The sequence below is a fragment of the Camellia sinensis genome, chromosome 12 (genome assembly GCF_055761805.1).
Source record: "Camellia sinensis isolate YWXY chromosome 12, ASM5576180v1, whole genome shotgun sequence".
Taxonomy (NCBI): Eukaryota; Viridiplantae; Streptophyta; class Magnoliopsida; order Ericales; family Theaceae; genus Camellia; species Camellia sinensis.
In genome coordinates, this window is record NC_138972.1 from 122,364,246 (window position 1) to 122,387,518 (window position 23,273).

General features: G+C 36.2%; 2 pseudogenes; both read left to right on the forward strand.

Annotated features, from left to right (window-relative positions):
* LOC145789121 (mannosyl-oligosaccharide glucosidase GCS1-like) overlaps window positions 1–13,313 on the forward strand; it is a 377,152-nt pseudogene extending 363,839 nt beyond the window's left edge.
* Window positions 13,314–18,459: 5,146 nt separating this feature from the next.
* Window positions 18,460–23,273, forward strand: part of LOC114256761 (mannosyl-oligosaccharide glucosidase GCS1-like) — a 357,500-nt pseudogene continuing 352,686 nt past the window's right edge.

Consider the following 23,273-nt stretch of genomic DNA (forward strand, 5'->3'; position numbering starts at 1 on the left):
GTATCTGGTATGTGTATATGCTTATGGCTTTGAATGTGATTTTGTCCATAAAAGTCTTTTCCCATTCACATTTTTCACAGCTCATTGGACATCTTTTTATTATTGATTGGCTTCCGCCAGCCCTTTACTCTGTACTATTGTCTTTACTATTAAGCAGGCCTTTGGTAATCACGGATTACTGGCCGGTTACGATACTAAACCTATAGAGGCGGGTTTGGGTCGTGACAGAGTGGTATCAGAGCACGAGTTATACCGCACACGTGTCCAAATGAGCTATAGGATGTCTTAGAAAAGTAATTAGGACATTACATGAGCATTAGAAAGTGTCTGTGGTCATGGTATGTATGTATGTGTTAATGTGCATAAGTAAGCAACCTTTCCTATGTTTATTATTACTGTATTGTGTATAGTGCAATGGAGAATGCAAGAAATGCCGATGAATCTGAATCATCTGAAGCAAGAATGACAAGGTTGGAAAGAATGGTTGAACTGTTGACTGAGGCTCTAAGGCAACAACAGAACCAATAGCCACCACTTCCTCCAGTACAGCCAGAACTAAATATCAATGATGATGTGATTGCCTTGACGCAAAAGTTTAACAAAATAAAGCCGCCAACATTTCAAGGAGGTCTTGAGCCACTAAAGGCCGAAGCATGGATATTAGAAACTGAAAAGCTGTTCGAAGTATTTCCCTGTTCCGAGGCACACAAAGTCTTACTGGCTACATTTACATTGCAAGAAGAGGCCAGACGGTGGTGGATCCTTATACGTAATACTAACAATGCCATGACCTGGACCCAATTCAAGGAAGATTTTTATGAGAAATACTTCCTCAGTGTGTTGGGGACCGCAAAGTGACTGAATTGGAGCAATTAAAGTCGGGCACCATCTTAGTAGCCGAGTATGAATCAAAGTTCACCGAACTCACCCGATATGCACCACATATGGTTGACACTGATTATAAAAAGGCTAGGAAGTTTGAAGGCGGGCTCAATGTAGAGATACTTGATTGAATCAATGTCTTGAAACTACTCAAATATGTGGATGTTCTTGACCGAGCAATAATAGCCGAGACGAATGTGGCAGCATTGAAACAAACTAAAGCGCCAGCGACTGAGTGGCGGGGTAAAAGGCAGGGCTTTAACTTTAAGAAAGGTCGGAATAGTTCATTGAACAAGAAGCAAAACATTGGGTCATCGAGTAGTTCTAGTCAGGGCAACAATTCTATACCACCTTGTTCAGAATGCAGCAAGAGACACAAAGGGGTGTGTTACAGAATTTCTAATGCTTGTTACAAATGTGGCAAAGTGGGCCTCATGGTTAAAGACTGTCCACTCGCTTCCCAGAATCTCAGTAAACCCGTGGCAAGTGCTGTAGCTTCAACTGCTACACCAAAACCCACTATCAAAGCAACCGGAAAAGAACCTTTGAGACAAGGCCGAGTGCTTGCACTTGTACTAGGAGACGTGCAGAATACCGAGACAATTGTGTCAGGTATACTTTCAATTTGTGCCCAAAATGCTTATATTTTGATTGATTCGGGGTCTACACATTCGTTTGTCTCGCATGCTTTTGCACGAAAGTTAAATAGACCATTGGAACCCATGAACTATTTGTTAGCTATATCTTCACCTACTGGGGGATCTATGACTCGTGCTTATGTGTATCCTGCATGTGAAATTGTGATTGGGGATGTCATTTTGTATGTTGATTTACTGCCATTGAATCTTGATCATTTTGATGTAATTTTGGGAATGGACTGGTTAACAAAATATCATGCTTCCATTGACTGTATAACAAAACAAGTTATTTTTCGTCCACCTGGATTACCTGAATGTGTGTTTAACAGAGTTGGTGTTGTACCTCCCCATATCTGATTTCGTCCGTGAAAGCATTCAAATTGATTAAAAAGGGGTGTAAATGGTATTTATGTTGTATATTGATTGTACCTGCTGATACTAAAACTAATGTGGACAGTATTCCTATAGTCATAGAATTCCCAAATGTTTTTCTAGATGATTTGCCAAGGAATTTGATCGATAGGGAGATCGAGTTCACCATTGAGGTGTTACTGGGTACACAGCCGATTTCCAAAGCTCCGTACAGAATGACACCTACCGAATTAAAAGAATTGAAAATTCAGCAGCAGAAATTGTTAGAGAAGAAGTTTATCAGGCCCAGTACTTCACCGTGGGGCGCGTCAGTTTTATTTGTGAAAAAGAATGATGGCTCATTAAGGCTTTGTATTGACTACCGTGAATTGAACAAGGTGACAGTGAAAAACAAATACCCACTGCCTCGTATTGATGATTTATTTGACCAATTGCAAGGTGCTCAGGTTTTCTCCAAAATTGACCTTAGATCCGGATATCATTAGTTGAAAGTAAAAGCAGGGGACATTGAAAAGACTATTTTCCGAACGAGGAACGGCATTATGAATTTCTTGTTATGCCTTTCGGAGTTACTAATGCGCCTGCTGCATTTATGGATCTTATGAACATAATCTTCAAACCATTCCTCAATGAATTTGTGGTTGTTTTTATAGATGACATTTTGATTTATTCCAAGAGTAAGGAGGAACATGAACATCATTTGAAAATTGCTTTACAAACCTTAAGAGAACAGAAACTGTATGCAAAACTAACAAAGTGTGAATTTTGGCTTGATAATGTCATGTTTTTGGGGCATGTGATTAGTAAGAATGGCATTTCAGTTGGCCTACAGAAGATTGAAGCAGTGGTGAATTGGCCTCGACCGACTAATGTTACTGAAGTTCGGAGTTTCTTGGGTTTAGCTGGGTACTACAGGAGGTTTGTGAAAGATTTTTCCAAAATTGCTCTGCCATTGACTCAGTTAACTCAAAAGGGAATATCATTTGACTGGACTAATCAGAGAGAATTAGCTTTCCAAGAATTGAAGACTCGACTTGTGACTGCACCGATTCTCACCCTACCCTCAGGTACGGATGGATTTACTATTTTTAGTGATGCTTCTTACAAGGGTATGAGATGTGTATTAATGCAAAATGGTAAAGTTATTGCATATGCTTCCCGACAACTGAGGCCACATGAGAAGAACTACCCAACTCATGACTTGGAACTTGCTGTAGTAGTGTTTGCATTGAAAATTTGGTGCCACTACTTATATAGGGCAACATGTGAAGTGTACACCGATCGCAAAAGTTGAAAATATTTCTTTACACAGAAAGAGTTGAACATGAGACAGCGAAGATGGTTAGAGTTGATAAAGGATTATGACTTGCAAATTTTGTACCATCCGGGGAAAGCTAACACTGTTGCTGATGCACTTAGTCGGAAATCAATTGGGAACTTAGCCTGTTTGCTCACTGGACAGAAGAAACTGCTACATGACCTTGAGAAATTTAAAGTTGAGATTGTTTTGTGCGAACAAGGTGGGACATTAGCTATTATTTCTGCTCAACCGACACTTATTGAGGAGAGTAAAGAGAAGCAACAACAAGATGAATTTCTGAAAAAGATCATTGATGAACGGGAATCCAAACCAAGGCCGGACTTTAAATTTGAAAACAATGTGTTGAAATTTCAGGGAAGGATGTGTGTACCAAGTGACCCTGAATTGAAAAAGCGAGTTTTGCAAGAAGGCCACAGTTCAAAACTTTCTATCCATCTAGGAAATACAAAAATGTATCAAGACTTGAAACTTAATTTCTGGTGGTCGGGAATGAAGAAAGAAATTGCCGAGTTTGTGTCGAAATGCCTACATTGCCAACAAGTCAAAGCTGAACATCAACACCCTGCAGGTTTACTTTAGCCTTTACCAATACCGAAGGGGAAATGAGAACATTTTACTATGGATTTCATTGTTGGGTTGCCTCACTCCAGTAGAGGTATTGACTCAATTTGGGTTATTGTTGATCGATTGACTAAATCTGCTCACTTCTTACCTGTCAAAACAATTTATAATGCGGACAAATTGGCTACAATTTATATTGATGAGATTGTTAGATTGCATGGAGTGCCTGTGTCTATTATTTCTGATAGGGACTCGAAATTTACATCAAGATTTTGGCAAAGTCTACAAATGGCATTGGGTACCGAATTGAGATTGAGTAGTGCATACCATCCTCAGACAGATGGCCAATCAGAGAGAACAATCCAGACTCTGGAAGACTTACTGCGTATGTGTGTTCTTGATTTTCAAGGAAATTGGGAAAATCATTTGCCTTTAGCCGAATTCGCCTACAACAACAGTTTTCACTCGAGCATTGGTATGGCACCTTTCGAGACTTTATATGGCAAAAAATGTTGGTCTCCTATTTGCTGGGTAGAGGTTGGAGATGGACCTTTGCTTGGGCCCGAGATTGTACAAAAGACCACGAAAAAGATGCAATTGATTCAACAAAGATTGAAAATCGCATAAAGCCGATAGAAAAGTTATGCTGATGTATGAAGGCGAGACAGGGAATATGAAGTGGGTGATCATGTTTTTGTTAAAGTGACACCAATGAAAGGACAAACTCATTTTGGGGCTAAGGGTAAGCTAGCATCGAGATATGTTGGGCCGTATGAAATCATTGAAAAGATCAATCCAGTGGCGTACCAAGTAGCGTTTCCTCTTGAAATGGAGCATATGCATAATGTCTTCCATATTTCAATGTTGAGGGATTATCTTCGGGATCCCTTCCATGTTATTGAGCCTACCCATGTCGTATTGAGTGATGATTACACTTATGAAGAACGGCCTATTCAGATTGTAAACCGACGAATCAAGAAGTTGAGAAATAAAGAAATCCCGTTAGTGAAAGTGGATTGAAAAAATCATGGTGGCGTTTACGCGACTTGGGAAAGGGAAGACGATATGATGAAAAGATATCCTGATTTGTTTCCCCTGAATCTAGTGTTCTTCCAAAATGAAGGTAATTCGAGTTTAGAGGATCAAACTCTTTGTAAGGAGGGAAGACTGTGACAACCCTCACCTCTGATTAGTGTTAATTCATGATTAAGCGTGTTAAGTAATTGATTGAGATGAAATCCTAAATTGATTGCATGGGTATGTATTTTAATTGCATTCTTATCTGTTTGATATAGGAAGATCTGTTTGTGTTTTGATTCTAAATTGCGAATTGAAAGACTTATCAGCAACCGATTCAAAAATTGACTTGGGTTATATGCTAATTGAGATTTATACAATTTTATGGTAGGTTTAATTAAAATTCGATTTGGAATGATTAAATTAGAATAAATAATGCTAAATTAATTGAGCCTAAGTTATTTACACTTTTGCCATTAGTGGGTCTTTTCAAGGCCATTTGTTTGGTGCCTTATATGTTTGGCATCATCTACCTTCCACCTCCTTGAGCAAAAACGTGAGTGAGAGAGAGTAGGAGAAAATTTGATTCAACTAGAGAATAGCTTGAAGTTTGAGGAAATTGAAGAAGCTTTGAGCACTTGTCCATCTTGCTCAAGAATTTAGCACCTAAAGTCTAATTGAACATCTAAGGTAAGAAATCTAGTCCCTAGTCTTGAATTTAAGTTGAATCACCTATGAATTCAAGTGAATTGAACCTTGAGTTATGAGATTTAAGCTTAAGAAATGTTAATTCATGCATGCATGTCCATATCATGGAGTTTTGAAGTTATTTTGCATGAAATTCTTACATGCATGTCTAGATTATAGTTGTAATCTAAGAATTCATCATGTTTTTGAAAAGAATGTCCCTTGGGATCATGCATTAGAAGCTATGAATTCAAATAAATGCATGCATGACATAATTACATCATGTTCTTGAATTTTGGGTTGAATTTGTGTTCAATTGGCATACTTTGGGGCCTTGATTTTATGAAATAGTCTTTAAAACATGTGGTATTATGAGTTTCCAAGTATTTTCCAGAAAATTGGCCCAAAAGATTGAGTTTTGGCATGTTGGATTCTTGGTTTGAGCTTTGGAAACAGATCTGGAAAATCCAGAATTTGGCTTCCTTACTCGAGCGAGAGATTCTACGCTCGAGCGACCACCTTTGTTTTCAGACTCTCGCTCGAGCGACGGAATGCTGGCTAGAGCGTAAATTGCAAGCTCTCAGGTTTTTGTGTGTGCAGACGCACACTCGAGCGACGAGACCTACGCTCGAGCGAAGAGCTGTGTCTCATGCTCGAGCGAGCATCGAGCGGAGAATTTTAGTCACCAATACTTTTCACATTTTTACAAATCGCTCGAGCGAAGGAGTCTACGCTCGAGCGACCTCTCTCATTTGGTAAGCTCGCTTGAGCGAAGGAGTCTACGCTCAAGCAAGAGCCCTGTTTTTAGCGAATTTTGAAAAGTGTTCTAAAGTACATTTTCACATCCTCATTCCATCATAGGCATTCCTAGGCCATGTTTAAGGCATCTTAATTGAGGATATTGATATAGAACCACACCAAATCAAGTTAGGGGCTAAGTTATTAATCCTGAGTGTGTAATTTAGTGTGTGTTCGTTCTGCAACTGTGTAGGTTTGGCACCCAGGGACGCTGTCTAGCATGTCCATAGCCCAGTAATCTATGAGTAATACTGTTGTAAGATATGTTCAATCGTGTTTATTTTCTGATTGATAAATCATATCGCTTATGAAATGATACTTTTTATCGATTGAATGATGATCCTATTTGAACCGTATTCGTGGCATCCATAGTATATTGCTATTGTTATTGATATTGTTATCATTATTGTTACAGAGATCTCTATCAGTTCCAAATCTTGGAACTATTGTTATTGTATGATGGCCATCAATTGATTGTTCGGTCTTTTAAGACCTAGTGTATTGTTGCTATTGGATGTACCACGTAGGACTCATGAATATGATGGATTGACTTGATCGAATTGAATGATTGATTGACAAATGATATTGATTGAAAATGTTTTAGTGCTAATCGATTGTTTTAAAGGCTGTAAGGACAGCATTCTTAACCTCTTTACACATTTGTCATTTATTAGGCTTTAGCTCACAGTTTATATATGTATGTAGGTGAGCAGGCACTAGACCAAACCTAGAAGCGTCGAGTTAAGCTCATGTTTTGTCCAGTCGACCGTTTTGCCTTACTTCGAGGTCCCGATTCTGCTCAAGCCAAGGCTGTTTTTGAGGTGTTCTAGATTCACCCTTTTGTTTCTTTTATGTATTGAATGTTTAAGACTTGATTGTACAGTTATGGTAAAGGGATCAGGTCCTTAACCTGTATGCTATATGTATCTGGTATGTGTATATGCTTATGGCTTTGAATGTGATTTTGTCCATAAAAGTCTTTTCCCATTCACATTTTTCACAGCTCATTGGAAATTTTTTTATTACTGATTGGCTTCCGCCAGCCCCTTACTCTATACTATTGTCTTTGCTGTTAAGCAGGCCTTTGGTAATCACGGATTACTGGCCGGTTACGATGCTAAACCTATAGGGGCGGGTTTAGGTCGTGACACAAAGGGTGTGTGGTTATGCTATACGTGTTAGTGGTTATGAGGTATGTGGGTAATGGTTATGAGCAAAGTGGTGTCAAAGGGTGTTTGGTTATGCTATATGTGTTAGTGGTTATGAGATATATGGATAATGGTTATAAGCAAAGTGGTGTCAAAGGGTGTTTGGTTATGCTATATGTGTTAGTGGTTATGAGATATGTAGGTAATGGTTATGAGCAAAGTGGTGTCAAAGGTTGTTTGGTTATGCTATATGTATTACTGGTTATGAGATATGTGGGTAATGGTTATAAGCAAAGTGGTGTCAAGAGGTGTTTGGTTATGCTATATGTGTTAGTGGTTATGAAATATGTGGGTAATGGTTATGAGCAAAGTGGTGCCAAATGGTGTTTGATTATGCTATATGTATTAATGGTTATGAGTTATGAGATATTGGTTATGTGACTAGTGGTTATTAGATATGTGATACTGGTTATTAGATATGTGACTAGTGGTTATGAGATATGTAATGTTGGTTATGACTCAAAGAGGCTAGTTATGAGATGTAGTTATGATTCATGTGGGTCGTAGTTATGAGATATGTGATGCTGGTTATAATCAAAGTGGTGTGGTTATGAGTAAAAAGATATTAATTATGAGATATATGACTAGTGGTTATGAGACATGTGATGTTGGTTATGATCAAAGTGGTGTGGTTATGAGAAAAAAATGTTAATTATGAGATATGTAACTAGTGGTTATGAGATACGTGATGTTGGTTATGACAAAAAGGGGTTGGTTACGAGATATGTGACCAGAGGTTATGAGAAATGTGATGTTGGTTATAACTCAAAGGGGCTAGTTATGAGATGTGGTTATGATTTATGTGGGTAGTAGTTCTGAGATATGTGATTAATGGTTATGAGATATGTGATATTTGTTATGATCAAAGTGGTGTTGGTTATGAGATATGTGATTATGATTATGAAATATGTGATATTAGTTATGAACAAAATGGTGTTGGTTATGAGATGTGATTATGAAATATGTGACATTAGTTATGAACAAAATGGTGTTAGTTATGAGATGTGGTTATAACTAAGTTATGATCAATTTGATTATAGTTATGAAGAAATATGATTTTGGCTCATAACTATAAAAAGTGACATGTGTAGCAGGTCATTTTTAATGATGTGGCTCAATCTTAGCCATTGATTTTCTATGTACTGTACATTTTTTGAACAAAATGTACTATAGACTTTCCCGTATGGATCATTTATTTGCATTGAGGTACAAATTACAACAAATGATTCAAATATGAAGTTGTAGGGTTCTAGTGACAACTTGATTGTGAGGGGCAGGAAAACATGTTACATATCAGAAACTATGTTTCATCATTTGGTCACAACTTAAGAGAGTGTTTCAATTATTCACTGTATGTGCTGCAGCAATACTTTGTAACATAAATAAATAAAGAAGGGGGGAGGGGGCTTATGACTTGTGAGCTTGAAGAATTTTCTTTTAAGTAAAAGGGTTATTTTCATTGTAATCATGTTGAAGATGATATATCCACATAAAACCAATAATTAACTATGCTTACATCTTCTCTGTACCTAGTCAGCGACATCTAACCCAATTATAATTATGCATTATTTTGAGTATTGAAGTTTTGTAATATTTCATTCTTTCTCATTTAAGTTGAGCTATAATCTATCTGTGTGTATTCTTGGTATGTTCATATATTTGCTACTGAATAATATGATATCATGATGTTCTTTAGCATCATCTTGGTGTTTTTTTCTAATAAAAAAATTCCTTATTCATCACAAAATTTTAATCAAAGCTCAAAACTTCACTTTTTTCAGATTTAGTTTGTGGCATGAAAAGAAACAAGTTTACAGCCACCGAGAGGGATCAGATTTCTTTTGTCTTAGACCGGGCATTTGTTCACCTTGAAGCATGGTTTCAATGGTTTAATACTACGCAATCAGGTAAATCTGGAGTTTTATTTTTATTTTTATTTCTCTCTCATTGGGTGATTAATTTTTTAGAAATGTTAGGGATACTAATAGTGTTACCAACACACATGCAAGTTTATGCAGGTCCCACACCAAGTGATGGTAGATCCATTAAAGCTTATGAGTTGTGTTAGTAATAAGATTGTTAGTTGAATATCCCTAGCATTGTTAATTTTTTCCATTTGGAGATATCACTGGAAAACTTTACCACCAATCCTAGATTGGGCATTCTAATGGATGTTGCTCGTTTCCTCTAGACTTCTTGATGATAGGATAAACTTTCCACATTCCACATCATGTTGATCTGTTAACAATGTGTCTGATGGACCCTGTTAGCCCTTTAGTCAGACATTTTAAACCATGAATAGCAAAGAAGTGAGCAAAATGACGAATGGTTATTCATGTAGCCAAGCATAGTAAGATCCTTGCGACTCTGTTGAGTCTGACTATATAGAGAACGCATTCACAATTTTTTTTTTCTTTCATTTTGAACATTTTCTTTTTTTTCTATTATTAATAAAATTTTGTTCTTTGTTGTTGATCAAAAAAACAAAAACAAAAAAAGGGCATTCACAATTCCTACAAAATATGTTTCAACTTGGATCATTGTTTCTGAGAAAGATAAGATATATGCTGATATGTTTCTTACTTCTGTGAGTATTTTCTTTTCTAAGTCAGTGCTTTGATTAACAGGATATGAGCAGCTATTTTTGGCATGGAAGAGACAACGCAACCATGCGCGAATTAAATCCTAAGGTTCTACTTCACATGATTTAATGAAATTTCCTAAATAATTATATACAACCCTACTAAGGACACCAATTTTTCCCCTGCCCTCTCATTGTGAGGGGGCAGTGATAAAGGCTGTGAAAAAATGTGATTTTTGTAATCTTTTCCAATTAAATATGCTCGTTATTTCCTTTTACTTATAGGCTTTTAAACAGGGAATGATATTCAATATTGGGCATGATATGGAATATGAGTTCTCAAGCAATATTTTTTGGTTCAAATATTGGGAGTTGTGTAGTCCTGTACACTAGTAGGATCTCTATTTCTTTCTCTTTTTTCCTTTTTTTGAGAAGTAAATATTATTAAAAAAATTAAAAAAAAACACCTAAAGGGGCACAACCTCTGCACATGATGTATACAAGTCAACTAAAGCCAATCCATAAGGCTGAGCTAAATCAGATCAAAATTGATCCTAATCAATATGCTGTAGGAATCCCTTAATCAGTGCACCTACTCTAACCTATCAAACTTATGGGTTCACTGTATATCTACTTAAGCCATTTTTGTTCTTCTTCCAACATTCTGTTCTTTTTCACTCATCCTCTAACTTAAAAACCTTACAAAGATTGTTTCTTCTAATCCAAGAGGAAACAAGAGTATCATAATCAACTCATTGAAGAACCTTTGAAACCACTAGCTGTGTAACTAGATGAAGTACATGAATCCTAGTGATTCTGGATCTCCAATCATAGTTTATTCCATCTATTTATCCAATTGTTCCCCTTTTAGTAACATTACCAATGTTTAAAACAGATCTATTCATCAAACACACCAATGGTTGTGTTACGAAATTAACATTATCACTGGAATGTCCAGACACTGACCTCTGGGTTGGATGATTATCCACATGCGTCGCACCCAACTAAAGATGAACGTCATTTGGATCTTAGATGTTGGATGTTTCTTGCAGCAGATTGCATGCATTCAATCTCAAAGCTTCTTCCGAAAGAACATGAACTCGGGAAGGTATGACAATAGGAATAGACATCTGCATCTCGGGGTTCATGTCTTGCCATATTAAACCTCTAAATGGAAATAATGCAGGAAAGGAATATGATTCAGCAGCTAAGCTGCTCTCGAATTTTGAAATCCTAAATCAGGTTTGTGCAAAGTTCATTATGTTATCTAGCATTATTTCTTGTTCTTCTAGAGCTTCTATAATCTTTTGTAATTGGTGATGCCTTTTTTTTTTTTTTTTGGTAGTTCTATAATTAGGTAGAAAGCAAAAGAAAAGTTTATAATTATTTGGAAATCTTCTTTGCTGCAATACATTTGTATTCTATCAAAAAAATATTTCCAATTCAATATGAACTAATGTTTCAAGAAGTTAAATAAGGTGCTTAATGTTTTTGCAGATGCACTTTGATGATGCACATGGAACTTACTTGGATTTTGGAAATCACACGGAAAAGGTATGCTCCTTGCCCATTTATTATTCCTTTTAGATTATGGTACCACTATCCTATATTCAATTGAAAAAGTCTAGGATCACAAAACCGGATACAACTGATCGGTTTCTGTGTATGTAGAACTCGTATTCAACTTATACACAATAACTACAATTCACGAAATTATTATATGCAATTGAACCAGAATATAAAATGCTAAGAACTGTCTACATTGCCATAGTCTAAAAAAATGATTAATCCTTCCAGGTTCGTTTGATTTGGTGAGAAGTAATGGGAAACAACCATTATGCAAGTCGAAAGCTCGTCCGGGAAGTTTTAGAATAGCCAAGATTGAGGTTTGTTTCTTATATTGGCTATGTCTGCCTTTTCCCATTTGTGGCGAACATTATTCCACCTGTAAGTTGCATGAAGGATCTCATCACGAAGCAATGTTTTCTCAATCTATTTGTGCTTCTGTTCAGTGTTTCTTACCTCTACACTGTTGTAGTATGAAGCTCTGATTTAAAAAAAAAAAATCCCCTTTCCTTCCTTTGGGCTGTGTTTGGATCTTGGATTTAGGTGGAGATTTGTGTAGGGAAAGGAAATGAGAAGAGAAATGTGAATGGAATACAAGCTGATGTTATTTCACATTTCCATTCCTTTTCCCTCAGCAAATCACTGACCAAATCCATGATCCAAATACAGCCTTAAAGTTATTTTCAATTGGTGATTACATATCATTCGCATTTACAAATGTATATACAGGACTCATCGATCCTAGAACAACAGCTGAATCTCATTTCAAACCGGAGCATTTTATGGACTGATTATGGACTCCGTTCTCTTTCCAAATCAAGGTGACGGAAGTTTCTGAAGTAGTGCATCATTTATGAGCTCCTTTATCCATACATTTATTCTATTATATAAAACACACGATCAACTTGGTGTGAGCGCCTATGTCACATATTTTCTCATGCCCAAATTCCACCTATGTAACTGCCAAGTTTCTTATTTCAATTTTTTTTCTCCTCGATCTACATTTAAATTTCTTTTTTCATAAGATGGTGACAACTGTCTTCTATTTCTGCACACGCATTCACTTGTGTGCTTAACTTCTAGTGTATGCTGTTATTTGCATGATATCATGTTTATTCTAGAACTACTAAAGAAATTAATTTGTGAAACTCCTCTTGTATGCCAAAGCTCAATGTACATGAAATACAACACGGAGCATGATGCACCCTATTGGAGAGGCCTAATTTGGATGAACATCAACTACATGATTTTTTCCTCGCTTCACCATTACTCTAAAGGTACACAAATACAAACATAGATTTATCTATTGTAAATTAAAAATAAAAATAAAAAACTCTGATTTTCAATAAAATCTAAATGCGTGGCATTGACACGTGCAGAAAATGGACCGTATAGAGACAAAGCCAAGATTATCTATAATGACTTGAGGAGCAATTTGATTAGGTAAGTGGTATGACATTTTTAGTTCTTAATTAATGCCTCTGATCTAAACTCTTCAGTCAATTCTGATGAGTGTTGTTCATTTCTGTTATGGCAGAAATGTTGTGAAGAATTACCAGCAGACAGGGTATTTCTAGGAACAGTTTGATCAAAAGAAAGGTAAGGGGAAAGGTGCATGCGTATTTACTGGCTGGACATCGCTCGTGTTGCTGATCATGGCAGAAGCTTATAGTGAATGTTAGGAACTTGGGACTCAATTTTGTAATTTTCTAAGAAAATTATAAAGTCATTAGAGGATAAAGAAGACCACAAACAAATCAACCTGTTAGTTCTGTATAATCTCTCCAATTCAAGATATGCACTATACTTATTGTCGCAAGTTAATTTGAAAGGTAAGGTTTGAAGTTATTGGTTATGATATGTGGATGATGTTATTGAGAGTTTGTAATATCTTCCTCTCTCAAGCTGGTTTTACATTGATCATGGATGAAATCGACTGATATGCTGACCAGAATGGACCCCGTTAAAAATTATTGTTTAAGAATGACCCCAAAATCAAGCCAATATTTATGGCATTTATTTTTGCTTCTGAAACAATTTTCTTTTTGGATTTAACCATTTCCTGTTAGGCTCTACTGTTTCAGGGGAAAACGTTTTTAAATTTTTTCGTAAAAAATGCTTTCTTCTGTTTAGTTACAATCTTGAAACTAATACGTTAGTGGTGGTGTTAGTGATGATGGTGAGGTGGTCACAAGATGGTGGGGTGGTGGAAATAATGCATTTATGGCAATGGTGGCGGCAGCGGCAAGGTGGTGGGGGTGGTCAAATAGGTGGTGATGGTGATCATGGGATGGTAATAGTGTGGTTTAAAATTTGTCTAGAAAACATTTTTCACCATTCAAAAAGTTAAATATTTTTTACTCAAATAGGCTTAATTTTTCATTTTGTCATTCCAAACAACTACAAATGCAAAAAGAATGATTTCCAAAAACAATTTTCACCAAAACAAGGCCCTAGTATTAACAGGAAGTTTGGAGAGCTGAACCTCACGCTTGGATTTTGAGGATCGATTATGGATGGTCTCAGATGAAAATCAGATCCAATCAAGATTAGTCCAGTCTTTCTAATAGATGCATCATTTGTAATGAATTTAGCCATGTCTAGCAGGATTATACATGATCTCTCCCTCAACAATTAAAATGCAAACTAATGATTTCTAATCAATTGCAATTTGTGTAACACTTTTTTTAAAATACTTCACTAGCAAGTCAAATGCAAGGCGTCTTTACGCCAAAATCATCATTAGAAATTTGCAAAAATTGTTTCCATCATTCAAGATATCAGTCTTTAACTCCCATTTTCTGTCATCTCCTTGTCCTCAGCCATTATGATCTCCGTGTCCCTGATATCCGGCTTCAACACATTACCTAGCCTCGCAATGGCTTCTGTCTACTGTTGTAAAACCTGCATCATAAAATACTATCATTTATCAGACCATCACACATTTAATGAACACAAATTACAACCATACGTTTCATTCTAGACATATCCACACTTATTAACTAACATTACAGAAAAAAGAATGAAAAACTCATAATGGCCAGATCTACCTCTTCCAGCCTCAAGAATAGTATTTCAAATATTGGCACTCACCTCCTGCATATTAGCAAGGCTCTGATCATGTATTTTGGTTGATCCCAGAAGATAAATGGAACCACCACCACCACCACCACCACCATTTTCCTGAACACGAGCCATAGTAAGTAGATTTTGGACCCTCCTAGAAAGCTCTGCTCCAGATCCTTTCAATTGTATAGGTATGTGCTAATCAAGATAATGCTTTTTCACAGGCCAACAAGAATAAGATGTATGAAACAAGAAATACGAGGAAAACCAACCTGCCTAGTTATTGTAGCCAACTTCTCAGTCAATTTAGCTTCACCTTTTATTAAAGCACTTTGCAACCTTTACCCTCCAATGCCTCTACTATTCTCATGACCTTTTGACACCCCCACATACAAACGAATATATAAGAAAAACAAGTACACTGTGCTACATGCATTGATTTTTCACATGAATGATCAAGAACGCAAAGCAGACAAAGGTATGCGTTGCCGGGCAGATCTTGTAGAAATCAAGCATAGGTAAAGACTTGAACCCTTGCACCTTACTAGGAGCTTTAGGGTTGAAGTCTTGCCACTGGCAAGATTGCCCCCTCCAAAAAGTTATGGTCTCCAATGTACCGGAGAGAGAGAGAGAGAGAGAGAGAGAGAGAGAGAGAGAGAGATTACGCAAATTAGACAAAATCGTTCAAGCAGACTGCCAAAATGATTCACAACCATGTTGCTTAACCACTTGGAGTACAGAAGACAACGACAATTGACCCGGCCATGCAGACACGCCCTTACTACTTGTACAACGAATTTTCGAACCTTCATCTCTGTTCTCAAAGTAAAATAAATAATAAAGCCAAAAGAAGTCCTACCCTTAAGAGGCGCCTTTGAAGACCTTGCTTTTTCTGTCTCATTCTTTCTATCCAAGGAAGAGTATCAGCTTGAAAGTGCCTTTGAAGCTGCAATCACATATATGAAATTGAGTATTATAAATCCATGATATGCACCCAAAATGCGGGCAAACTAAGGGTGCGCACACAGAAAAAAAGAGAGTACCAATTTCACATTGCTTTAAGTCATTCGTAATCTCTCAGCATCAGAGAGTATAACTTCATCTTGAAGCTGTATTAACCAAAACATTATAATGTAAAACAATTGAAGTACAAGAAAGCGGTAACAACAATACAATAGCCAAAAGAGCATCCACTCAGTGCTGAATGCATTAAATAGATAAGCATCCCCAAAACTAAAACTACATCATGATAAAAACACATATCATTATGAATATCACATCCTCACATCATCTATATCATTATTCAACTTTAAAGAAGAAACAGAATCCTGTAGTAGAACGACGATCAGTAGGGTCCCCTGCCCAATCAGCATTAGAAAATGCATGTAATTGTAGGAAAGAGTGAGCGGAATAGTGAAGACCATGAAACATAGTGCCTTTGAGATATCGTAAAATGCAAACCAGAGCATCATAGTGCGGAGAGCAAGGAGCAACCATGAACTGACTAACAATATGAACAGCATAAGCAATGTCTGGACGAGTAACCGTGAGATAGACAAGATTGCCAACTAGTTGACGATATAAAGTAGCATTAGACAACAGGTGACCATCAAGAAGTGTGAGACGAGTCTGAAGATCCACGGGAGTAGAGGCAGTCTTGAAATCGGTAAGACTAGCACGAGCCAAGAGATCAGAAGTATACTTGGCTTAGGAGAGAAAGTAACTAGACGGATCATGAGAGATTTCCAAGCTGAGAAAATAGCTGAGAAGACCCAAATCCTTCATCTCAAACTGGCGACTGAAAAACTGTTTGAGACTATAGATACCCACTGTGTCATCACCAGTGATGATCATATCATCCACATAGAGAAGAAGAAGAATAGTGCCACGTTCTGTCTTACGAATAAAAATGGTAGAATCATAGACACTGGAGGAGAATCCAAAATCATGAATGTTGGAGCTAAACTTGGCGAACCTTAGCTCCACCAAGCACGAGGAGCTTGTTTATACAAAAGTGTATAGGAAAAGAAAGTTGAGTAGGTTGTACGGTTGCCCTGCTGGGGCAGCGTGTCTTACATAGCAAATTATTGCCTCTTTCGAGGTAAAGTGTTTGGACAGTGATGGTCGGTCTGTGGGGGCCACCATAGGTCTCATTTTAATAATCTGAACCGTTCAATATGTACAACTCATCAAGTATTATACGCCTGCAAAAAATCACGTTGATCGGATATCGATAGCTATGTGATCGGATTAGTTATTTTTCAACAGTTAACTATCATACCATCCGTTTTGTTTATACAAAGCTGATTTGATCATATAGTTAACAACATCCGATCAACGTGATTTTTTACAGACATATAGTACTCAATGAGTTCTACATATTTAACGCTTCGGATTATCAAAACGGAACCCTTAGTGGGCCACCAATGACCCAACATTACCATCAAACTTTGTGGCTTTACATATGTAAAATTTTTTTTTGGCCCAAAAAGTGTATGACCTGCCTTTCTGCTGGGGCAGTACGGCTGACAGTGTAATTCAAACTTTTGTATTACAAAAATGTATAAAATATTTTTTTAATATTTTTTATTTGTGAATTGTAATAACTTTTTTGCTTTTTGTGTAACTTTTTGACTTTTTTGATTTTTTGGGACTTGCCAAACCTGGCTTTAATTGTGACAATTAATCTTTTATACTTGATAGTTGTGATGTCATTTTTCTATTTATCTACTGTTAATGAAGCTAACACAAATTTAAAATGGTGATATCAAAGTGAAATTTTGGTACAGATGCAAGAAATTTTGATGAAAATATAAAGGTGCTAATACCCATGGCTCATATAATAAGTTTTGTCAACTTGTTAAGGTCATATGTACAACGAAAATGTGACATTAATTGCAACTTGATTTAAACCATAAAAGATTAATTATTAAAAGTGACAGAGGCAAAAGAAATTTTGGTAGAACAAGTGATAAGTGAAATTTAACTCAACACGTTTGCTTACATGGAAAAATAACAATAATATTTTTCTTTTTTCTTTCTTTCCTTATAAATTTTCAATGCCATGAAAAGTATCCTTTGGTAGAATTTTAATTACTAGTATGGCCGTTAAATAAATCAAGTTAAAAACTCATCATTTGAGATTAATTTATTATGTAAATAAGTCAAACATAAATATAATTTTAAACTTGTTAAGTTCTACTACTTGACTTTTGAGAAGTAGGAAAAAAGCTAACAAAGCTATTTATTGGATTTTTTTAAAGAAAACGTACAAAAAAGTAGAGGTGATATAACCCCAATAAACCAATATGATGTTTTTTTTTCTATGTTCCCAAAATAAAGTTATTTAAACTCGACTTGTGTACAACTTGTTAAAAACTCATTCAAAATCAATTCATTATATAAAAAAATCAAATTTAAATATAATTTTAAACTCGTTAAATTATCAAATCAAAATTAAATAACCTAGTAGTTGGTTCATTTTCGACCCTAATTACTAGTTTTAGAAATATTGATTATTGCTTGTCCTCCGTTTTTTTCCATGTTTGCCTGGGCCAGTTGGACAGCAAAGTTTGTCAAATTGGGCTTCAATTACACAATGGGCCTCAAAGTGGGCCAATATTTGCTAATTGAGCGTCTTACTAATTGGGCCTAAACTTGGGCCAGACAAGGGTCCATACTCGCCCAGCCGAAGTCCACGGCCGATTTCCATCTTCTTCTCTCTCTCTCTCTACTCTCTCTCCTCAGTGCTCACTGATCTGAAAATGGCTGGAAGTGGGCGACGAAGTGCGAGAAGCAGAATCAAATATAGACGCCGACGAAGATCGAACCCCTCTCCGCAATCCCAAACTCCGAAAGCACAGAAGCAGAGACCACAGTCTCATTCGCCTCTTAAATGTTGATCTCAAAGTTCTTCTAGGGTTTGCGATCATCGCGTTCTTGATTGTCCTTTTCATTATTCATCGACTTATAATTGCCGTTGAACATCCTCAGAAACTCAGGGTCGTGACCCCATTCCCTGCCCCAAAGATCATGGATCTTCCTCAGGTGAAACTTTCATCTACAATTTGAATGAACTCATATAATATATATGTGTGTGTGTGTGTATGATGTTGTGTGTGTTACTGAGATTTGGATGAATCAATTGTTGTAGTTTAAAGGTGATCACAAGGAGAGCTTGTATTGGGGAACTTATCGCCCTAACGTTTATCTTGGAATTCGTGCGAGGTATTCCACTGCCTTTTGTCAAATTTTATCTGCACTTTTTTTAGTTTGTATATATATATATATATGTATGTATATGTATATTATAGAATCTATAAACTGTTGCTTTCATTGTTTCTAAAAAATGTAGTTTTTTCTAGTGGGAAAGTTGATTTTTTTTAGATTTTTTAGTTGCTTTTTTAGCCGAAAACAAATGGGCTTTAGCCCCAAAAAAAAAAAAAAAAAACAGCTTATTTTGCCAGAGCCAAATGGGGACTAGCTAATCATCCTATCAAGTGGTGAATTTAAGAACAAAGTTTATGATGTTTGCCTCCAGTTTAAGACTTATGTTTACTACAGCAATACAAAGAAGAGGCAGAGAGAGAGGGGAAAATAAAATTCCGTTTTTATGACTGTAAAATGATTTATGAACATAATTTTCATATAAAAATTAATTCAGAATTGTGTAGCAGGGTCGCTTTCAAAATTATGAGTCAAAACAATAGGTGTTTTGATTTGAAATAAAAGGAGCCGAGGATGACTGGTGTTATATTATATGTGATATTTATATATTGTGTTTGAGCATTGTTTCTTCGATCCCAAGAGGTTCCATGAATTCACTGTGAAGTTTGTTAACCCTTTCAATTTTATCCATTGTGGTAAAGATGGTTGTAATTAACAGTTATTTATCAAAAAATAAATAAAATTAACAGTTGTAGTTGTCAGGACTCCACAGTCTCTGGTTGCTGGATTGATGTGGCTTGGTTTAAAGGATGGAAGATATTTCATGCGACATGTCTGCCAAGATTCAGATGAATTGAAGACATACGGTTGGACGTGTCACAATGGACGGGATTATGGACGTCAAATGCTAGTTGACCAAGATATGACCTTGATGACAAGTTTTTTGAAATCCAAAGAAGATGGCAGTGGCTATGGAGGGGACTGGGCAGTTCGAATTGATGTGCAAAGTGAGAAGTAAATATCTTTCCCACCAATCTTACATTTGTCTTATCAAATACCTCTAATAAGCATGTTTTGTTTAGTGGATATAGCCCCAAAACCGGAGATTTTCTACAAGACAACCTATAAGAAAATAGCATGTGAATCTGAGGTGGAAATTATTGGTTTGCATAAGAAGAAATGTGCGTTAGCCTTGATTAACATCCATATACCCGTCATTGACCATTTTACGGCAATTGCATACATTTTTTCCTATGTTATGGTTTTTATTTGTTTGAAATTTTACACAGTAAAGATGCTGGGAATTATTGGTTTGCATTTTTAGCAGTTTAGGCATTAATTATGGGACCTTGTAAGAATACACTCATCAGTACTAACGATTGGGTTGTGTATTTGTGTTGCCAATACATTTACCCATTGTTATAGTAGTAGTTTTATATTGTGGGTGCTTTGTAACAGTACTTCTATATTGTCGAAAGCAAACTTGTACTGAATGAATACTTCTCATGGGTTAAATGTGTGTTTGGAAATTTATCAAATAAATGTATATTTTTGGGGGGAAATTTTAAAGGGTCTATATTTAGGAATTACACATCATGTCATCAGCTAACAATTGATTTTTGTAAATTAAATAGAATTTTAAGACTAAAGACGAAAACAAAGGATCATAAAAAAAGTTTAGTTTTGTTGAATTTTAATTGCAAACAATTTATTGAAACCCCCGAAAGAAATGAATGAATTAAATTTAATTAATGACAGCATTGATACAAACAATGATAGGATGAAGATTAGAATGTGTTCTTATCTTAGAAGTCTTAATTTTGAGAAAAATATTTATTTGTTAATGAATTCAGCAATATATAAGGATGTGGCTATTCTTAAGTTCAAAACCTATGTGCTTGCCACGTGCTTCACACTTTGAAGTATAGCCTAGGAAGCTCTCTTTAGATCTGTGCCTCATGTCATGGTTTTCAAATATGACTAAAGAAACTTGCTCGCTTCTTGGACTATGGCAGTGAGGTTCTCTTTTTTCTTTTTCTTTTTCTTTTTCTTTTTTTCAAATTCGACTTTGTATACTATGTAAGAATTGGTAAATTACATTTATGTTTTCTTACTTGGCATAATTTATAGTTTTCACGTTTTTGTTTCATATCATGAATTCTTGAATATTTTCTATTCTTAAATTGGGAGTTGCTAGAAGTAGGATGGTATTACTGGCTTATGTTTCGTTCATTTGTTTTGATTTTTATCAGATCCAAGCTTAGTGAGGAGATGCAAACTGTGCACCTTTTCTTCTATCTTGCGGATGAAGATGGGAACGCTTTGAGTTTGTGTAGGGAGACCCTGAACATTCGTGAGAATTCTCTCCTGGCTTTTGGATCACGAACAGATGTTGGCAGTTGAAATCTAAATTTAGAATCAATGGTATGTTGTCAGATAGATGCACGGGAACCTTTATTGTGAAAGAGGAAATAATTACTCATGCATGCTTGTGCTCCTCCATGTTTATGTATTTTGTGGCCCCAACAATATTTTTAATTCAACTTTAATCTCAAACCAATTTCTTGCAGGATGATTTGAAAGTCCATTATTCTGGGGGTTCAGGACATCTCACATTCACAATTTATCAGACCTTGTCCAGCAAAATCTTGGAGCCCAAGTAAGATTTAATGTTTTTTGTTGTTTGCTGTGTTTTCTGCATGCTAAATCATGTTGATTTCTGCTATTGGTAAAACATTCATTTGCTTCCATTTCACAGTGTCATAATCGTACTAGTGTTTCATGTTTCAGTTTTCAGCAGTGGTTCCTTCACTTATGCTGTGTGTGTGTGCGTGCGCTTGCTTGCTTGCTCACTCACACTCTTGTATGTGTTGTTAGGTGAGGAAGTTTGGTCGTTTGCAACTCTCAGAAACTACCGATGATTCTTCAAACATTTTAGTATTTCAGGTAGGCAGTCAGGGAGGTAACAGGTTACACGTGTCCACAGATTATGATTGACATTCTCAGGTTTCCATATCTCTTCTACCCCCATATGTTTTTCTGTTTTTTATGCAGATCTTGGGTAGGATTTCTTTCAGAACAGATGTAGCTTTTATATCTGGAACTGGCGTAAAAGATTCAAGAGTTAAAGAACGTCTCAGCAGCCTTACAGGTATCTTCTGTCAAGTTCAGTGCATGTTTCCTTTATCTTGATTGTGAACATTGTGTTTATAAGATTACAAGTGTCTCATTCTTTATGAAACTTCCTTATAAGCAATACTGGTATAACTTATCAGAAGCACAAGGAAATAGGCTGCTTGTTGGTATTGCCAAACAAGAAAGACTGCAGAATTAGATTTGAGGTAAATAACCTCTTTTCAAGAGGCAACCAAAAATATTTAGCAATATGCTAGGAAGTCATGAAATCTAGAGGGTTGCATATAGGATTACATGAAAACCCTCACTTACTTTTTTTAATTAACTTGGTGGACAAGTTCAGTGAGGAAGGAAAAAGATCAGCTTAATAGATAAAGGAGAGTAAGCGGGCATGCTGATTAAGAGAGAGAGAGAGAGAGAGAGAGGGGGGGGGGGGAGACAACTTTGGGAATGATTGTTGTCTAAAAGACCCAGAATAAAAACTTCAAAGAATTGTTATAGAGATGGGATTCAGGTCAATTCATAACGTTCATTAATTTGATTTAGCAGAGGAAATGAAGAGTGAAGTTGTTAACGCTGTTAAAAGAAGTAAGTGGTGTAGTGCAGTCATTCTCACAGGAGGGTGTGGAGATAAGATGGGTGCGCTGTGATCAAGATTTTAAGTCAATAGGCAATGTGATGATGTCAATGTCATTGACAAGAACTCAGCATAATGGTACCATTTTCCTGACCATGTATCCCAGTCCTCTGACCAAATTTCCCAGTCCTCCGACCAAATTTCCCTGTTTATTTTAAATTTAAATATTTTTTGAATTTTTCGCTCTTTGGGGAATTGAAATATCTTCTGAATGTAGGATCATATTCCTTTTGCATAAACAAGTTGAACCCCCCCTCCCGAAATTATAGTTCTTTTTTTGGTGTGCAATATTACAATCCTTTTTGTATGGACACGTTGACTTATACCCCAATTTCTTGTAATTTTTTTGTTTACTTTCAATAGCACAAGCTATTTATTTCAGCTTTGTAAGTTGTGATAATTTTGCTTCATACTTTTGGGTACCTTACTGACTAGTCAACTCGATGAGAAGGAAAAAGAATTTGATGACAAATTCAAAAAATGCTTTAATTTGGCTGATGAGGTATCCATTCATATGAAATCCTTATATTTGTGTCATTTATTTTTTGAAATCAAATAACTGTATGCAGAATTTTTAGGATCATGGCATGTCTTTGATAGTTTTGTTGCAAGTAACATGTCACTATAAGCCTAGTCA